Genomic DNA, 19,914 nt, shown 5'->3' with positions numbered 1-19,914 from the left:
ACATCTGATCAGCAAGGAAGGACTCTCTGCAGGAACCAAGGCAGGAGCCAGACATGGTCCTGCAAGGGTGGTTCCAACAAGAAGACACATGTGCAGGACATGCTTCCTGAGCTTTGAGAAGTATTTGCAGGAGAAGGAAACAGAAAAGGAAAGAATTAGCAAAGTGCCCATCTTAGATGTTATTCCATGACCAGTGGTGGAGGCAGGAGAGAGGGAAAGTGGCATGGAAGATACTGGCCATAGAGGCTGGAATGGTTCAGGCCCAGTGACTAGAAAAGGTGTGTAATAAGGAAGGTGGCTTCAAGACTTTAAGTCTGAGGGTCACTGGTCCAAATGACCCAGGGACAGAATAAGAGAACAGCCCTTGCTGACTGGCAAAGAAAGAAGACCACAAGAGAAATCTGATCACAGGGAGAAACCAGTGAGTAGGAATTTATAGCAAAATTAGCAAGTGTGTATGATGTGGAGAACAGGGAGTGCTAGAACTGGTGGGAGGCTCCCAAGAAATGGTGACACACCCCTCCCAAATACAGCCCTCAAGACTTCTCTTGGCATCAGGCCTTCTTCAGCTTCCTGGTCCCACACAGCCACCTGGCCACCATGCCCAGCAGCTTCCGACAGAGCCACACAGTGCCCAAGGTGACCACCAACAGGAACAGAAGACATCAAGCTGCTGGAAGGCATGGGGCTTGAGATGCCCCACACCCCTTGTCTGGAGGATGTGTTCAGTCCAGCCCACCAATCACCAGGTGTGGGTGAGGGGGTGGGATCTCCTGATGATGCTGGCAGCGACTGCTGCAGATTTGTACCTGTTGGCAGAGGCAGATGTGGGATGTAACTCATGTTGTTTCAGAAGCCTTAGGGACCTTGTATTACACACAGGCACTTTCCACCATAAGCACAAAGGCTCCTTTTCAAGGAAGAGTCATTGGCCTGGCCTTGCCACTGTCTAGCTGGGTCCCCTTGAAAAGTTCCAACTGGTGCCTACATGCAACGATCCATGCTTAGCGCTAAAAGTGCTAAACCATAAAAGAGTGACGAAGTCTCTAAGGACTGGTCTCTACAAGAAGGAGGCTTAAATATACTATAGAAAATTATATAAGATGTAATTTATACAGAGAGAGGGAGACTGACAGAGAGATAGCACATCACTTTGTGCTGGTGTCTTGGTGAGGTGACACATATGACTCTGGAGACTACACCCAGGAGGATATATCTACACTTTCCTGCCCTTCAGAGCATCATGTTGAATGGCACTCCCTCCATGGGCTGAAGCCTGCATATTTACACAGGGCCCCACACTTAGAGCAGTCCTGTGCTTGATTTAACTCTCTGCTGTCACCTTTTTGAAATATTCAAACTTTATAACAAGGGCTCTACCTTCCATATTACATTGGACCCCATAAGTTATGAAGCTGACCCTGATCCACAATGTCTGAGGACCATCCCAGCCCAAATGACGACTCCTTGGGACTAGTGGTTCATGGCCATTTTGGGTCTAGGTCCTTGAAAATCCAATGAAACTTACAAACCCATTCTTGCAAAAGTAAATATTTGCAACACATGAGATATCAAATATATATGAAATTTCTGGGTTTTCTGACCCCTGGAGTTTAACACCTTTTCTATGGCTTAGAATCACAAGTTTTGGGCTGTTTTTCAGTCATTTAACAAGAACTACTTGCAGAACTCCTATGTGCAAGGTAATATGTTAGGTCTTGAGGTCTGATTCAGGATTGTGCACTTGAACTCCAAGTTATTCAGTCCTTCTTAGTTGTAACAAAAAATATATGTATTTTTCTCTTCACATGAGATCATTGTGCTGGATAGGAAGTTAATTAAGACACCAAAAGTCTCTTTTGTTGACTCACTTAACAGAAATTCCTTCAGACGTACTTTGTGGCAGGCCCTGTACCAGACACTGGGAACATCGTGGAAAACAAGAGACACATGCTGCTGTCCTAGGGGGCTTACCCTGTACTTTCTGGTGTTGGGGACAGATGATAAATTAAAACCTAAAGAACTGGGGTAATTAGGGATCCTGAGAAGTGTTAAGAAGGAAACAGTGAATGTGAAGTAGGCAAGAGACAAGTCTAGTTAGGACTATCAGACAAAGATGGCCTCTCTGAGGAGGCGACATTGGAGATGAGACCCAAATGTGTTAAGGAACCAGCCCTGTGAAGAGAAGGGAAGAAGTGTTCTAGGTAGTAGCACAGACAAAGATCCTGAAGTAGAGAACAGTGTGGCATATTGGGGATGGAAAGGCAACCTCCTACTCAGTTGAAATTCTCCTATAACCACCCGAACATATAAGACCTCTCAAAGAGAACCTGTGTAAGTAATTTGGATTCCTCATAACCCATTAGAAGACAACTCTTTTCAGCATCTAACCTAAATTGCCTAGTCTTACACTCAGAGGAAACAGGACAGCTTTCACCATTGCACACATATTATTGCACAGCCTGGGACTTTCCATTTTTATTGCAAAAAAGACACATGTGGTGCCCTTCATGCTTGATGTCTTCATTCAGCCTATGTGACCACAAGCCCAGAGAGCCACATACCTCTTGTCTTCTATGACTTGCTTCATCTTCAGAGACAGTGTCTCAGCCTTGATTTGCTTTAACTGGATAGAGACACCAAATTTTTTGGCTTCTACTTGGAACTGGTTTTCAGGCTGGTCTCCAAAGAAGGAAATCCTCACCATGGGTACGCCATGTTGGATGGCCTCCATGATACTATTCACCCTACCACGGATGACAAAGAGATGGATGTGAGGGTGAGGTGTTACAAATGAGAAAGACAGCAGGACATTCAGGATGAAAAGTTTCAGGATACCAGTAAATCATAAAGGGCAAAAAGAAAATGACAATGGATTCTCAAAGTGTGTTGGAACCATTGTAAAGATAATTCTGCTTGGGACACATTCAAGGTAGATGTTCTAACATGCAGGATTCCAAGCCTTGCCTTTTTACAGATACTCCTTGCCAGAGACAGAACCCAGCTAAGACTGAGAACCCAGGGAATTCTGTAGAGAATAATGCTAGGCAAAGCATAGATCTCCATCCATCCCTCCGTCCATCCATCCATCCTTCTCTGCATCATCCTTGTATCTTTCTTTCCTACTCTCATCTCTGTTTACTCTTTGTGTTTCCCTGTGTCTCTTTCTCTGTCTCTCTCTTTTTTTTGAGCAATCTTTTCTCACTTGCAAAATAATTTCCCTCTTCTCTGAATTCCTGACACATTCATTGACATCACAACTCATGTGGCACTCATAAAACTATACTATATGTGTGTCTCCTCAAATATATGAGAACACCATTGAAAGCAGAGACTAGAGCCTACACCTCAATATTTCCAGTTCCAGTGTTTCCATCCCACTCTCATTTAGAGCTAACTAAAATGGTTGTTTACAATGAAGAATTCATCTCAACCTGTGCCACTCCACTGGGATGTGCATCAGAATCTCCTTGTGTTCCTTTCAAATGAGATTCATATGCTCTACTCCAGTCTTAGAGAAATATATTTGCAGAAGTAGAAACAAGAATGTGTTTCTTAAATTCCCCAGATGATTTTGAGTCACAAGCTTAGTTAAGAGTCTCTGACCCATCCATTGGCTACAACAGTGAAGAGACTCTCAGATCAGTAGGGACGGAGCAAACCTGTTGGGGAATGAGGGGACTCTCTGGTACCAGAGACTCAATAGACCAAATAATTGGCTATGAGGTTGCTCAGCTTGGCCTCAGGTATTTTGGCACATCCTAAAGACATTGTTGGTGTCAATATTGTTAAGGTATGAAAGCTCATACCTTAGTAGATAAGGAGGATCTATCTGTATGTCTGTGTGCATAAAGGCACATGGGTGAACAGGTCCTCATGAAGACACTAAATACAGTGGCAACGTGATCCTGGGATGTTCTCAGAATTCACAGGTTATTTTGGACTGTGTTTGGCTGACCTTGTTCAAGACCAAAGGCAGTAAATCAATGTGACTTTATTGACTGTCGAAATCTGGCCTCCGATAAAAAAGAAAGGAGAGAGGGCTGTTTTGGCATCTGATCTCACTGGAAGTGTAGCCTGATTACCCAAAAACTCCAGCAGGCTGCTACATTCCTATTCTCTGGAGACTTGCTTTTAGCTGTCAGCAGCTCCTTCTCATAATGATGGGCTTGCCGAAATAGAGGTCAGAGCCCTGATGAGCCCTAAAGACATGTAAATAAGATGAGAGACACAGATCTTGATAGTCCTTACCCAAGAGGTCACCTTGAGAAAGCCAGTCCACAGTTTTCACATTTGCTGCCAATTTGATGTCTTTGGGCCAATGAGAAGGCTTACACCTCCATATCACCCCGATGGAGATGAGCAAAAGCACATTCATCTCCATGAGAAGCTCCTGAGACTGAGAGATGCTCACCATGGAGCCCAGGGCCACAAGGACAAAATCTGAGTCTCCAGACTTGGCAATGAAATTCTCAAATTCCTGGAGAGAGGTAAGAAAGGAAAAGAGGTGTACAAATTTGTCCGTGAAAGCCAGGAGAACCAAGGAATGAAGGTCGGCTCTTTACTGAACACACCTTCCTGTCACTCCTAAAGCTCACTGTCCTGAAACTATTATCATAGCCCAAGGGACAGCTGAGCATCCTTTACATTGTGTTCATGCCCATTGTGGTGGTGAGAACATCTTTCTTTTTTGAAATACTGACTGTAAGATCATAGGCATCCTAGACCCTCTATAAATTTTGGGTCCATGGAGACATGGGGAGTTTTCAAAAGCCAGAACAGAGGTGGTAATGTAAGGAAGAATTCCAGTGGGGATCAGCATCCAGCAGAAGAAGGTGGGATTCCAGAGGCTGGAGAGGGGAAGCTGGGAGAAGTCCTCTGGCATAAGAAATGGAGGTAGAATAGGGAAGGCACCTGGCCACCCACATCCAATGTGCCACGTCATGTGCTTTGCTCTGATATTCCATGATACTCTGTCACTGATCTTTGTAGTTCATTGCCTACCTCAGTGGTTCACCCACATAAATGCAAAATATAACCACATGGGAAGACTTTTAAAAGAGTGACAATGACCAATCCCAAATCCAGACCTGGGCACCTTATATTTAAAATTCCCCAGGCAGTTCTTAAGGAGGGTTGTGACCTAATGTTGCAATCTTGGATTTAACACTGTTTTGCCAATTGTTACTTCCAAAATTTCTTAGGATTCTGACTCTCTCTGGGCTTCTGCGGCCCCTTGATAACTTCTAAACCCTCATCCTGTTGGGTTGATTCCATCTAGCATAACATTGCCTGAGTTACTATCTCAAAGGACCACATTAAAACAGCCTTTCATAATTACAAAAGCAACTTAAGACCATTATATAGAAGTTGGAAAATACAGAGAAGAAAATGTTTCGAAAAAAGCCTCTGTTATCTAACAGCCATTGCAACTCTCACTCCTATTATGCTCCTACTTAACAGTTCCCTCCCCAGCCCTATGGGCAAGGCCTAAGTCACCCTGCTAGATAAAACCTCCTGCAATCTGGCCTGGTTATATTAGTGCAATTGAATCTTCCACTTCATTGTCTAGCCAGAGTCACTCAGGGAATGCAGAGTCATGGTCATGTCACTCTACCTCCACACTTGGTACTCCCTGTTCTCCCCACCTGAAATGCCTTCTCTCCCAGCTCCATTCCTAAAAAATCCTGCCACCCACTCAGAGCCCATCTAGCCCATGGATCATTCCCCAACTCTTCCTGCTCACTCAATGTAAGGTCACTAGAGGAAAGGTAGACACATCAGTGCCTGGAAGGCCCAGGCCAAATCAGGGCTCTTCTTCACTCTGAAATGGAAAAGTCACTTACACCACCTGTGTCTCTGTCTCTCATTTACAAAAATGGAGATGATCATACTTTCCTCTAGGTGACAATATATATAAGATAAATTCCATGAAATGGCAACACAGTACAGATGGGCAATAGGCAGCCAACTAATCTCAGCTCCCTCCACTTTGCAAACTTCTAGCAGTATTTCTGAGTCTATGCATTCAAAATGACTGTGCAGCTTTTACAACTGACAATGCCCAGGCCAGACCCCAGATCAACCAAATCAGGAGGTCTAGGTGGAGTTAGGAACCAGGGCTCTACAGGCTGGAGATACTGGAGATGCTGCCTGCAGTCAGTCCCAGGAAGTCACGCCTTGGTTACAGCCTGTCTCACAGTGTTGTGTGTTTCATTGTAAATAACTCACCTCCTTAACAATTCTTGCATATGACGGATGCTTACTGCATACTTACCATCCATATGATCATACAAATGCAAATGAAAATTATCAACTTATTAAAAGGCTTATCCTGCCAGGGCCAGGACTAGGGCAAGGCGAGAGGACTCTGGAGTAGCATTTAAGAAAGTCCTCAATCTTAGGGTTGTACTAGTGCCATCACTGTACTTGCATGACCCTGCAAATGAGTACTTTATTAAAAAGTGTGCCCTAGGAGCCTCACTTGCCTCACCCTACTCCACTCCCGGGATCTCACTGGCAGAGGCAGCCACATCTGCATGAAGGCCTCTGCATGAAGCCCCTATTAAGAGCTAAGGTTTTACTTCCTTGTGGTACTGCTTTAACAGGTTTGGCCATTAAGCTTCTAAAACACCCAGTGTTGGGAAGCAAAGGCCAAGCAAAATCAAAGGGAAAGTCAGAATTAAGAAACCACAACTCTGCTTTCTCTAGATGATGAGACAAAACTGGCCTAGAGCCTTTGGGGAAATGCTCTTTGATGATGTTGCCAAACATAGAGTGAATTTGCTATTGCTCCACAGAGAAATCAAAGAACATCAGAAAATTCTTTAGTTGGCCCCAGAAGTCCATACGGTCAGTCAGGAAGGAACATAATATTGGCACATAAGACAGGGGGTTGGTAGCCCAAAGGCCATGTTGCCACATGTGGTGGGAAGAATGGACACAAATGGCTTCCCAACCTTCTCAGCAACCAGGAAAGAACACAAGTCAAATGCTTCTACAAATATCAGACTGAAGTACTCTTTCTTTGAGGAGTCCATGATATCATTTCTCTTTAGCAAATGACTGCACTGAAATCCCTGTAGTTCCAACAATTTTAAACAGTTTTCAAATATGTCTCTGAGAGAAAGAAAATCAACGATAAAGATTTGTTGGAGGTGTTAATTTCACAGTACAAGAATCTTGGGCTACGATTTCCTGGGTAAGCAAGACCACACCTAGCAGCAGCATCCTATTCCACCATTGTCCATTAGTATGCTTTCCCCAATCACGCCAGCAGATATTCTGCTCCTGAGAGTGTTTCCTTCTTCCCCTCCCCTCTCCTCTCTGATCCAAATCCCAAGCACCCTTTATGCCGGTTCATTAGAAAATTTATCTTTAAACTCTCAAGTCTTGAAATCCGTGGTCACACTTGACTTACCTTAACTGAGACCAAATTTCCACTGTTGGGTCTTCTCCTCTGGGAGCCTTCTACGACCACAGCAGGCCTCACAGGTCTCTTTCTACTTGATAAATTCCATGATGCTCTTCTTGACCTTCACATAAATACTGACTCTTGCTGAGTGATTGTCTTGTTTACTCAGCCAAACTGCAAGTTACTTGATGACACAGTCTTAAAAACATGGACATATAGGCTATTTTTAAAAATCATGCTATATTCTGCAGTTGACAGATCACCTCACCCAAGGGACTTTTTGATCTTACTAGAACTCTAAATCTCAGCTAAAAATAGGAATTCTACCTTTCTATGCCCATCAATTAAGAAATGAGGGAAAAAAAGCCTGATTTTCAAGCATACTATTAGCCTTTCCACTTCAATAAAGGCTGTGGCATACAGAAAAGATAATGGCAAAGTTTACTGACGTACAATTAAGACTCTGCCTATTGGATTATTCCAGGACTAACTTCTTGCAGTGCTTTCCCATCACTGCCTGTATAGAACATGATCCTGGTTTTTTTGTACAATATATGGAGAAATGGATGAGGATGCCCATCTGCACTTTAGGCACCGGAGGTGACAAGTGCAAGGGCTCAAAACGTCAGGGGTCTACCAGCTGCATGAAGCACCCAGAGAATCAATACCTGGCACACCTGTAATTGTGCACCACTGCAGCATCACACCCCAGGGAGAGAAGGCCCATAAGCTAAGCACTCCTTAGCAATATGCAAATCTCTACCTGATCTTTAGGATCAGCTTTATAAATCACACAATGGAAGTGACTGGCTGAAATCATCCTCTGCTCTTTACTTTTAAAGATTTCATGTCACAAAGGAGTGGTTGCCAAGTACTTTGGATAATTTCAGTAATGCTGTAAAAATTCCTAGAATATAGTTCATATAATTACATTTAAAATTTAGCTAATAAATAGAAAAAAATTCAAGAAAACACAGTTACATATACCTGTCCTCAAAATATTAAATTAGAGGAGAAGAGACAAAACATATAATTAAAACCTGTAGCTAACAATGAAGATGATACAGACTAAGGTTCAGATAAGCAGGTCAGATCAGACCTGTACAGGATGAACTAGGATCTTCCAATCTGAGTGAGGAAAGAAGGCTTTAGGGAAAAGTCATGTCTGAGCAGGACATTGACTAGCAAATAGAATTTTCAAGGTAAAAAGAAGGGGTTAGGCCATTCTGATTAACCCAGATATACACGGATTCTGTCTGTCCACCTTTATGTCCAAGGTTAAGGACTTATATGTTCCTTTCCATTCAAGATGAAGCAAAAGGAATTAGATTCATGTGTTATTCTGCGCGAGTCTGATTGCTTTTTAAAAGGACTTTCCATGGCCAGCTATTCAAGTACTACAAAATCAGTCTTCGCAAATCATCCCTTCATTAGTGAATAACTGTGATAAGGAGGAAAAATAAGTGGACGAAGGTGGCTCTCACTATCTTATCAGCAGTGACTTGTGCTTTAGTGTCGGGGAGATTACAGATGATGATTGTTAAGTGAAGTATTGCAAGGAGGTCCCAAAAAGAACAACTCCCGGTTTCTACCAAAATATATTCCTGCTGGTAGAGGAAGAGGGAGAATACAGAGTAAGAAAGAATCTCCAGTGATGGTACTCGATTTGGTGAGAAATACCTAGTTACCTAACCGTCTACTCATAATCTATCCCATCATCCATCCATCCACTCATTCATCCATCTATCCATCCATCCATACACCCCTTTGTCATATCCTTAGTCCAAACATACATACATCCTCCATTAATTTATATCACTAAAACATTGAATCTTTTGTTAAAATAATAAATAGAAATTACCTGCCAGCCAAAGCTGCTTTAATAAAGAAATACAAATATTTCTTAAATTCTTTGTTATAATCTTCAAGTAGAAACCAACTGAGAACTTGGTATGATTCTTCCTCCTCTTTGAACCCTAAGAAACACCAATGGGTTAAAAATGTTACACAATATGGAATAACATTAGCACGATGATAGCAACATGTTTTTGTTCCAATAATTTTATATTTATTTGAATGCTTACCTTTTGAACTATTTTTGTTTGATTTGGTTGCTTTCTCATTCATTCAGTCTTATAAACTGAAAACATAGGTTGAGAACCTTGCAAAGATTCAGGAATTCTTCTCAGTTTAAAGTAATGGAAGCTTCCATTAAAGCTTCCACTGAAGGTATAGCTATCGCTCTCACTTTACAGGTGAGAAAAAAAAGTTAATTGAGCTTAAGATAATATGTCAAGGTTGCACCCATAGGAAGTGGTAGAGTTTCTATTTAAATACAAGTCCCTTTGATTCCAGAGCCTCTGCACTTTCTAGTTTAGAAAAGTTCATTCTCATTATTTAAAGCAATACATCCAAATTGTTTTTTGTTTCACTAAAAGACCTCAGTGGCTTAACTGAAATAGTAGTTCACTGTACTTCTACTTACCAACTTGGCTTCTCCCCCATTATTCACATGTAACAGAAAGTATGAGTCTATTTTTGATGTTTGACTGTGGACAAGTTTCAAGCCCTATCTCCCACTCCCTCTTCTGTGCCTCGTCTGGACAAGCTGTTAAGAATCTCCCCATGCTCCCTCCCTTGGCTCTATTGGGAGTTTCAAACCACAGAAGGCAGGCCAATGAGGAGGACATCTCAGCTCATCCCATCCCTCTACCCACAATAAAAACTCAAGCAAGACATCCCTCCATGCTCTGGAAAGCCATTTTTCAGATTTGCTTGGGAACTTGTCCTGCTTTTTCAAAAAAAAAGGCCTTATTATTTGAGTAATAAACCTTTCATACTCTCTAAATGCACATGTGCCTTCAACAGCCATGACACCTAACCTAACTGTGTATGGTGGTTAGGGAGAGATTAATACATGGTCCCACACATTAGAGCTCACATACCCAATCAGAGTGAAATTACTGACTTTATCCAAGTATTTACTGGCGAATGCTTTACATCATAGATTTGGCTAATATGTTCTGTTCAGTAACTGTTTCAACAGGCTCTCAATCTCAGTTGCCTGCACCTTGGAAGAGACAGAAAACATCTTTAACTGGTTACCCATGGAGTACTTCAACTGCCCTACCATCGGCCACAATCTTTGTCAGAAAGATCTTAACCACATCCAACTTTCTCCAGGAGCACAGATATGACATTACCTTGAGGACTTCTTCCTCCAAAGAGATTCACTTGCTATACTCATTCAAAACTTGGAATAATTCAACCAAGGGACTCACACAAAGGCATGTGCCATTGCCCCCACACAAAGCTCAAGGCTACTACCTCAGTTATGTTCCTGGGAACTTTGTGGTCAGTCTAAGGCCTCTCTATCCATGGCACTGTCAGGAAACAACTATTGACCATGATATTTCAACAAGTCCAACATCTTTAGGCCTTTTTGCATTTTGGAGACAGCATATCTCTTGTTCATATGTTTTACTTAGGTCCATTTATGCTTATTACTTGAAAAGCAGCCCACTTTGAATTGCTCACCCAATAACAGCTCTAGAATCTCTCCAATTTGCAACATAATAGGCACTGCCCTGAGTGTCCCCCAAAGTTGCCTTTATTGTAGAGGCTTTAAAAACCTCCTCTCATGCCTCCTGGAGTGCTCCTGACCACCTATGATGACTGTAGTTGCTTCTTATTGCTTCCTAAAAAATTGCTATAAACTTAGTGACTTAAAACAAGACAAATTTATTATCTTACAGTTCTATAGATCAAAAGTCAAAAATGGGTCTCGGTTGGATAAAAGCAAGGTGTGAGAAGCCCTGCATTCCTTCTGGAAGCCCTAGAAGACAATCTCTTTTCTTGCCTTTTCCAGCTTTTAGTGGCTGCCTGTATTCCTTGCCTCAGGGCCTCCTTCCAACTGTCAATCACATCACTCTGACTTTTCCTTCCATCACCACATTCCTTCTCTCACTCTCCTGTCCTATTCTGTCTGATAGAAGGACTCTTGTAATCATATCAGGCCTACCGGGATAATCCAGGTAATCTCCCCATCTCAAGACCCTTACATTAATTACATCGGCAAAGACCCTTTGCCAGGTAAGGTAGCATATTCATTGGTTCCAAGGATGGAGACATGGATATCATTCAGGGGACATTATTTTCCTACTACATTCTTCTTTCTGTACTGAACACTCATGTACACTGTATGTGCAAAATGCATTCACCCCATCCCAACATCTAAAGTCTCAAACCATTACCTCATCAACTCATAGTTCAAAACCTCATCTAGATATGATCAGCTCAAAAGTCCCAAATTATATCATCCAAAGCATTTTTCAAGTATGAGTGAGAGTCTTGGTATGATCCATCCAGGGGCCAAATTTCTCTCCATCTGTGAACAGATAAATTTAGGAAACAAGTTATCTGCTCCCAAGAAACAATAGTGGGTCTTGTGTAAAATTCCAGTTACTGTTTTTTATCATTCTACGTGGAACAAAATGAAAGCAAAACATAAATTACCCATTCTAAAAAATTTTGATATCCACCTGGGCATACAATATTAGGTTTTAAGGACAGGAAATAATCCTCTATGATTTGAAATTCAGCCCTGTGAACTTGAAGATCTACCCTCTGGACTCACTGCCTCACCTCATGGTTCTTTGTTCTCTATAAAACATATCGTGTGTTTGCACCTGAATAGTTTATCTGCCTGTTTCTTACTTTTAGGGAGTCTAACAGCCTTCTTTCATATCATCTTCCCTTTGTCTCCTTCAGTCCAAACTCACAGTGTTTCTTCTACTATAAAATTCTCAAGTACCTTGTGGATCTCCTGGGTATGTCATAGGAATTCATTCCACTAGACACGAGGCTGCTCCACAGATTTTTACAAAATAATTTCATTTCTATTTTTGACTTCAGCTAATATGGCTGAACAGATCCACGAATCGCAAACCTACTTTTCAAAGAGCTCTCTGTGAGACTGAATATTCTGAACTTTTAATCTTTCAAGGGCAATAGCAAAAGGTTATCCAGCCACACCACTGGTTTCCTCTGTAAAAACACTGGCTTTCTTTGATTTCATCAAAGTGAATTCCTTAAATTTAGAATCTATTGCAATCTGTATAGGCTAAGAATTTCCAAAATCGTGAAGACTTGCTCTCATTATGCTTAATAATTCTTGCTTCAATTTGTTTCTTTCCTCTCACATTTTGCTATAAGCAGCAAGAAGCCTTTAACATCTCTATTTCTACTCAAGTTCTACTTAGGATGATTTACATATTATCTAAGACAATATAGATTTTCTCTACCAAGCTCCTCACTTCCCTCTGAGTCCTCGTTAGCAGAGTTCTTAGCATTTGCATTTCTACTGACTGTCTGTTCAAGGTAGTCTAGGCTTGTTCTGTCAAGCTCCTCTGTGTCCTATCAGACTCTCCCCGTAACCCAATTGTAATTCTTTATACTGGTGGAGCAGTAGTACACGTGACCATTAGAGATCTTTGCTGCTTAACTGCCACTGACATCATTCATTTATTAGTGTCACAAATAAATAAACAAGATAGAGAAGTGTGTCCAAACGAGGAGTTAGTGAGTGGTTCAAATATTTCAACACAGTGAAACGAACATCAGGTCAGACATCAAACCCCAATCATGTGTTTTCCTTATTTGCAGACATTTAGCAAGCTGTGTGACAGAAGTGAAGAATGAATATACTCTTTCAAAGCTTAAAAAATGCCCATGAATGGAGAATGGTGAAGGAAACTCCACACACTTAAGCCTGAAAACTGAGGATAAAATTGAAGGGCTCCACGAACTCCCTGAATTGTTTATAGATTTGGTGTACAGATGTTTGTTAAAAGGGTGGAAGGTCTATAGCTTCCAGTAGTTTTTCAACTACATGGGAACTGCAAAAAATATCATTTTTTCTTTTTTTATTGCAGAAACATTGGTTTATAACATTATATAAATTCCAGGTGCACATAACTACAATTCAATTTCTGTGTAGATTACGTCAAGTTCACCACCAAAAGACTAATTACAATCCATCCCCACACACAGGTACCTAATTACCACTTTCCCCCTCTGGCAAACACCAATCCAATGTTTGTCTTTATGTGATTTTTTGTTGTTGTTTTTATCTTCTATTTATGAGTGAGATCTTACAGTATTTGACTTTCTTTCTCTGACTTATTTTGCTTAGCATAATACCTAAAGGTCCATCCGTATTGTCACAAATGGCTAGATTTCACCATTTTTAATGACTGAGTGGTATTCCACTGTGTATATATACCACATCTTCTTTATCCATTTGTCCCTTGATGGGCGCCTAGGTTGCTTCCAAGTCATGGCTGTTGTCAATAGTGCTTCAATGAACATAGGGGTTTATGTATATGAGTTCATGTTTTCATGTTCTTTGGATAAATACCCAGCAGTGAAATAGCTGGATCATATGGCATTTCTATTCTTAATTTTCTTTTAACTTTTTATTGAGATTATGATAGTTTACAACCTTGTGAAATTTCAGTTGTACGTTATTGTTTGTCAGTCGTGTTGTAGGTGCACCACTTCACCCTTTGTGCCCATCCCCCCACCCCCCCTTCCCTTGGTAGCCACTAATCTGTTCTCTTTGTCCACATGTTTAACTTCCATATATGAGTGGAGTCATACAGAGATTGTCTTTCTGTATCTGGCTTATTTCACTTAACAGAATACCCTCAAGGTCCATCCATGTTGTTGTGAATGGGACTATTTTATCCTTTTTATGGCTGAGTAGTATTCCATTGTATACATATACTGTATCTTCTTTATCCACTCATCAGTTGATGGGCATTTAGGTTGCTTCCATGTCTTGGCTATTGTAAATAATGCCGCAATGAACACAGGGGTGCATGGGACTTTTGGAATTGCTGATTTCAAGTTCTTTGGATAGATACCCAGTAGTGGGATGGCTGGGTCATATGATATTTCTATTTTTAATTTTTTGAGAAATCTCCACACTGTTTTCCATAGTGGCTGCACCAGTTTGCATTCCCACCAGCAGTGTATGAGGGCTCCTTTTTCTCCACAACCTCGCCAACATTTGTTACTTTTTGTTTTGGTTATTTTTGCCATTCTAATGGGTGTAAAGTGATATCTTAGTGTAGTTTTGATTTGCATTTCCCTGATGATCAGTGATGATGAACATCTTTTCATGTGCCTATTGGCCATCCGTATATCTTCTTTGGAGAAATGTCTGTTTAGATCTTTGACCCATTTTTTTAATTGGGTTGTTAGATTTTTTGTTATTGAGATGTATGTGGTCTTTATATATCTCGTATTTTAACCCCTTATCAGATATACGGTTTGCAAATATCTTTTCCCAATTGTTAGGTTATCTTTTCATTTTGCTGATGGTTTCCTTTGCTGTGCAGAAGCTAATTTGTTTTACGTAGTCTCATGTGTTCATTTTTTCATTTGTTTCCCTTGCCCGATCAGACATAGTACTTGAAAATATGCTGCTAAGGCTGATGTAGAAGAGCGTACTGCCTATGTTTTCTTCTAGAAGTTTTATAGTTTCAGGTCTTACATTCAAGTCTTTAATCCATTTTGAGTTAATTTTTTTGCATGGTGTAAGATAATGGTCTACTTTAATTCTTTTGCATATGACTGTCCAGTTTTCGCAATACCACTTAATGAAGAGACTTTCACTTCTACATTGTATGTTCTTGGCTCCTTCATCAAAAATTAGCTGTCCACAGATGTGTGGATTTATTTCTGTGCTCTAAATTCTGTTCTATTGATCTGTGTGTCTGTTTCTGTGCCAATACCATGATGTTTGGTTACTATGGTTTTGAAGTATTTTTTGAAATCAGGGAGTGTCATACCTCCAGCTTTGCTCCTTTTCCCTCAGGATTCCTTTGGCTATTCAGGGTATTTTGTTGTTCCATATTAATTTTAGGATTCTTTGTTCTATTTCTGTGAAAAATGTTGAAACTTTGATAGAGATTGCATTGAATCTGTAGATTGCTTTTGGACATATTGACATTTTGGCTACGTTAATTGTTCGATCCAAGAGCGTAGAATATCTCTCTATTTCTTCATCTTCTTCAATTTCTTTCAATAACGTTTTATAGTTTTCAGTGTATGGATATTTGACCTCTTTGGTTAAGTTTATTCCTAGGTATTTTATTCTTTTTGTTGCAGTTGTAAGTGGGATTGTACTCATAATTTCTCTTTCTGCTACTTCCTTGTTAGTGTATAGAAATGCAACCGATTTTCATATACTGACTTTGTATCCTGCAACTTTACTGCATTCATTTATTATTTCTATAAGTTTTCTATAAGTTGGATTCTTTAAGGTTTTCTACATATAAAATCATGTCATCTAGAAAGAGTGACAGTTTCATTTCTACTGAGACTAGCCAAATTATTAGATAAAAAAGTAGAATAGTGGTTATCAAGGGCTGGGGGAAGCAAGTAATGGGCCATCATTGTTTAAGGGTACAGAATTCCAGTTTGTGATGACGAAAAAATGCTGGTGACAGTGGCACAACAATGTAAATATACCCAAAGTCACTAAAATTGTACACAAAAATGGTCCAAATGGTCATTTTTATATTATGTATGCTTTGCCACAATAAAAAACTTTAAAAAGTGTTCACAGAAAAATATTCTTTTGAAACAATCTGACAAAAACGAAGCCCAGAAGTCACCTCAATTTTTATAATGTCTCAAAATCATGTTCCTCAAAGATGTGGCTTGGGGCCGGCCCAGTGGCACAGTGGTTGGGTTCACATGTTTTGCTTCACTGACCCAGGATTCACAGGTTCAGATCCCAGGTGCTAATCAAGCCATGTTGTGGTGGCATCTCACATACAAAGTGGAGGAAGATTGGCACAGATATTAGCTCAGACCCAATCATCCACACCAAATATATATATATATATATATATATATATGGCTTAACATTGGATTTTTTTTTTTGAAAAATCAAAGCCTTAGCAATACTTCAGACTAAGCAAACCAGAGCTTAAAGTCCTAAATCCACCCAACACTATTAATAGCCTGCCATGTGACCTTGAGCAAATCATTTCAATTCTCTGACCCACCATCCCCTTGTCTGTCAGAAGAAAAGAGTTGATAGCATTTAAGAATTCATTTTAGCTAAACTTATTTGGATTCAGTGACTCAATTAGGAATTTCCAACATCACTATGCACAAACTCACGGGGAGCCACTGGCTTTTCAAGAAAAAACATCATCTCAATAATAGATTCTGATCTTAGCTGCATAAATACGGAACTCCTGAGAAAGCTTCCTTAAATTTCAGATATCATAAGAGGAGAACTTAATAAGCTATAGAAAAAGAAAAGTGATCTTACCAATTAAAAACTTTATTTATGGCTGAACACTTCTATTCAACATATTTTCAAGCCAAGTTATAAAGAAGCATTTACAAAATAATCTGTAATAAAGTGCGGAGAATTGCTTGGGATAGAGTAGAAGGCCAGATAAGGGAGGAAAATATGGGATTACAGAGTATAGCATTCTGATTGACAGAGCCCAGGAGGTTTCCAACACCTTACATAAACACAAACACACACGGACACATCGTTTTCATTCTTTCAATCCAATTGCATCTTAAATACTGTTTGAAAACTCTTTCTATGCAAAAGGCATTGTGGTTCTTTGCTTGGAGTAAAAGAAATAAAGAATTAGTGAGAAAAGATACCTGATATCAATAATCTTGCTCTCTGGAGAAGCATGGTGACATTATGACCATGATCTTGAAGAATCTGAGACACTCAGTCCATTAATAGATAATGACTTCTACCTAGGAACAATGCACAACTTCATTTTTATAATGATGAGAACAGAAGTTCTAGGTTGATGGGTTGATAAATCCAGAAGAGGAGGGGTAAGGAAACAGAAAATTAATGGTAATTAGAGAAAGATGAACATCATTCACACTTTCCATATCCATCAGGGTACACCTTAGCCCACTCCCCCAGAGCCTGCTGGCCCACATCCTTGACCTATGGCAAACTTCTATCAAAGGTCCACCCTTGTCACTCTAACCACCATGTCAATGATGAGCTCCTTGGTGCTTAAGCCTTAAGGAGTTCCTGATCCTAAGGTACATGCTGCATTTTAGCTCAGGCAATTTGGAGACAACATCTCCTAAAGAAATAACTGCACCAGAGGAAACTTTGGCACAATGCTGTGGGTGTGAGTGTAAAGGGTTGCACAATCAACTAGAGATATTTCTGAAAACCTTTTATTTGGAAATTTGTGCTAGCATAGGAGCTAGAAATATGCGAGCAGGAATGCGAGTCCAAGAAACAGCCAATGGAGCAGAAGGACATGGAGTCAGCACTTACAGCCCAAATCCTTCAGATTCAAATGTATTGGGCGGAACATTTCTCAGCTGGGGCCTGAATTGTGTATAACATCAAATTACGACATTCAAGATAATTTTGGGGGTCCATGCAGAGGGCCTGCAGGAATCTATATGCATGAAGACTGAGATATCACTCATCCTAGCACAATCCCGGGATCCTAATGAAAGAGAAGCTTGATCATCAGGGGAGGTACAGGTTCCATCCCAGTAAAGTCTTCTTTTAGACTCCACTCCAACACGGCACCTTTGCTTGAGTCTGAGGGTCTCAGCAGCAGAGAAAGTCAGATCAGGAGAGAAGTTAATGGCAAATGCCAAGAGTTTGGAGATGAAGGTTAGAGGGATGCAGTGCTAGAGAAAAGGTGTGTCGCTGTTTCTCAGCTTTTTACAGCCAGACTTGCATAGTCTGAAGTACCAGGGGAGGTGTAAAGTACAAATGTCCCACGTCTCATATTCACATTTTAATCCATATTAGACCTTGGAGCCTGGGAGAAGAGGTGACCCCACAGGCATCCCATCATAGAGGGTCTTGTGAGCTCCAGTGCATCCTGGGGCAGAGACGGGGCTTCCAGCTCCTCACAAACCACACCAGCTCCCTCTCCGAGTCTGAAGCAGGAGAAGGGTATACCTTCAAGAGGTGAGAGAGCTCTCTTACTTCATCACTACTACAGAAAGGAAAAAACAAGCTTTCCAATGGTGTTACAGGTTTTCTTAAAGAGTGATTATAAAAACTCTCCACTAAAAAGTGGTGAGAAGGAGAGCTGTGGAGAGGATGGTCTTGGGGTTAGAAATGCTGAGTAAATCCATGGTGTTCGCCGCATTAGGGACCTCTGGTGTGATCTGCAAAAAGCACCTCCCCTCTATGACCCATGCTTTCCTGCTCAGGAAAACATTGTGGGAGACGAATCATATGGTTTATTCTTCGTCCCAGCTCTAAGGTCCCCTGATTCTCAGTGACCTAAAAGTGATCTAAGAGAGTCCACCCTGGGTTGAAAGAAAATTTGAGGAAGCTACGTCCTTCATGACCCCTTCATCATGATATTTTTTCCCTTTTCCTCTTCTGTCCTCTTTGGTGAAAAAATAAAGTATATAAAACTAAAGCCACAAAATAAAGAATTAAAAGTTCCACGAGTCCTTCAAACATCTCCAGCAGCACGAGTGAAAGAAAGGGGGACCGGGAGAAACCTGAATGTACGGGAGCCATTCCTCAGCCCTGGTCAGTTCTCCAGGTTTCCCCTGGATGAGAACACTCCACCCTTCTAATTATCGTTGAAATATCTCCCCTGCTCCACCTTGGCTCCCATGGGCTCCAAAAATTACTGCTGCCCCCTCCCTCAGAGAGCCTGCAAAGTCTAGGCACAGCCTCTGCTGGCAACTGACGGACACCCCTCAGAAGTTTAGAATGAGGCTCTGAATGCCCAGTCTGTGCCCAGGAGGAGTCATCCTGGGGTCTCTTGCACTGGCTGGAGCTTGAAATTCTGGCCCCAGCCCTGCATAATAGGGAGCTGGTCCTGAGTGAGAAGAGAGAGGAAAGAGTATTTCTATTTTCTCTAGAACTATCTTCTCCACCTCAGTGGTGGGAGACGCCCTTTTCTGCATCCACAAACAGCACCCATCCCTTTATCTTCCAGCCAGGGGAGAAAACCCGCCCAGTCTGGAAAAACACATGAAACAACCCTCTGACCTAGGGCTGTTTGACTGAGCCCTGGTACAGATGCCTGGGATGCTCCTGTCTCTGGATTATTTGGCCAAACACTCACCCAACAAGGACACAGTCAGGATTTTGGCGGCCTCTGAGAGCAGGAGCCCAGGCAGAAGGAAGCAGATGAGAAGCAGCGTCCGTGGCCTCATAATGCTGGTTCCTGTGCTGGGAGCCCTGTGCCTCCTGCAGGAAAAGGGACCTGTGTGCACCCCAGACACATGGTGCACAGGCTGTGAAGGATTCAAGCTGACTGGGAGCTTGGGAGGCGGTAAGAGATGGATCTCACCTGTCTCTCTTCTCTTTGTCTCCTCCTGCTCTTCTGCCCCTCCTCCCTAGACTCCTGTTCCTTTGAATAATCTGCCCTCATCCGAAGGAGGGGTTAGTGAGCTGATCCTTAACCCCTCTCTGTCCAGGTAATCACCACACTCTC

At 41.3% G+C, this 19,914-nt stretch overlaps 1 pseudogene; it reads right to left on the bottom strand.

Moving 5' to 3' along the window:
* Positions 1-554: 554 nt before the first annotated feature.
* LOC100067817 (UDP-glucuronosyltransferase 3A1-like) lies at positions 555-19,633 on the bottom strand (annotated as a pseudogene).
* Positions 19,634-19,914: the final 281 nt, after the last annotated feature.

This window comes from Equus caballus, chromosome 21 (genome assembly GCF_041296265.1).
Source record: "Equus caballus isolate H_3958 breed thoroughbred chromosome 21, TB-T2T, whole genome shotgun sequence".
Taxonomy (NCBI): domain Eukaryota; kingdom Metazoa; phylum Chordata; class Mammalia; order Perissodactyla; family Equidae; genus Equus; species Equus caballus.
The sequence above is the reverse complement of the archived record's forward strand: the minus strand, read 5'-3'. Positions and strand labels throughout refer to the sequence as shown.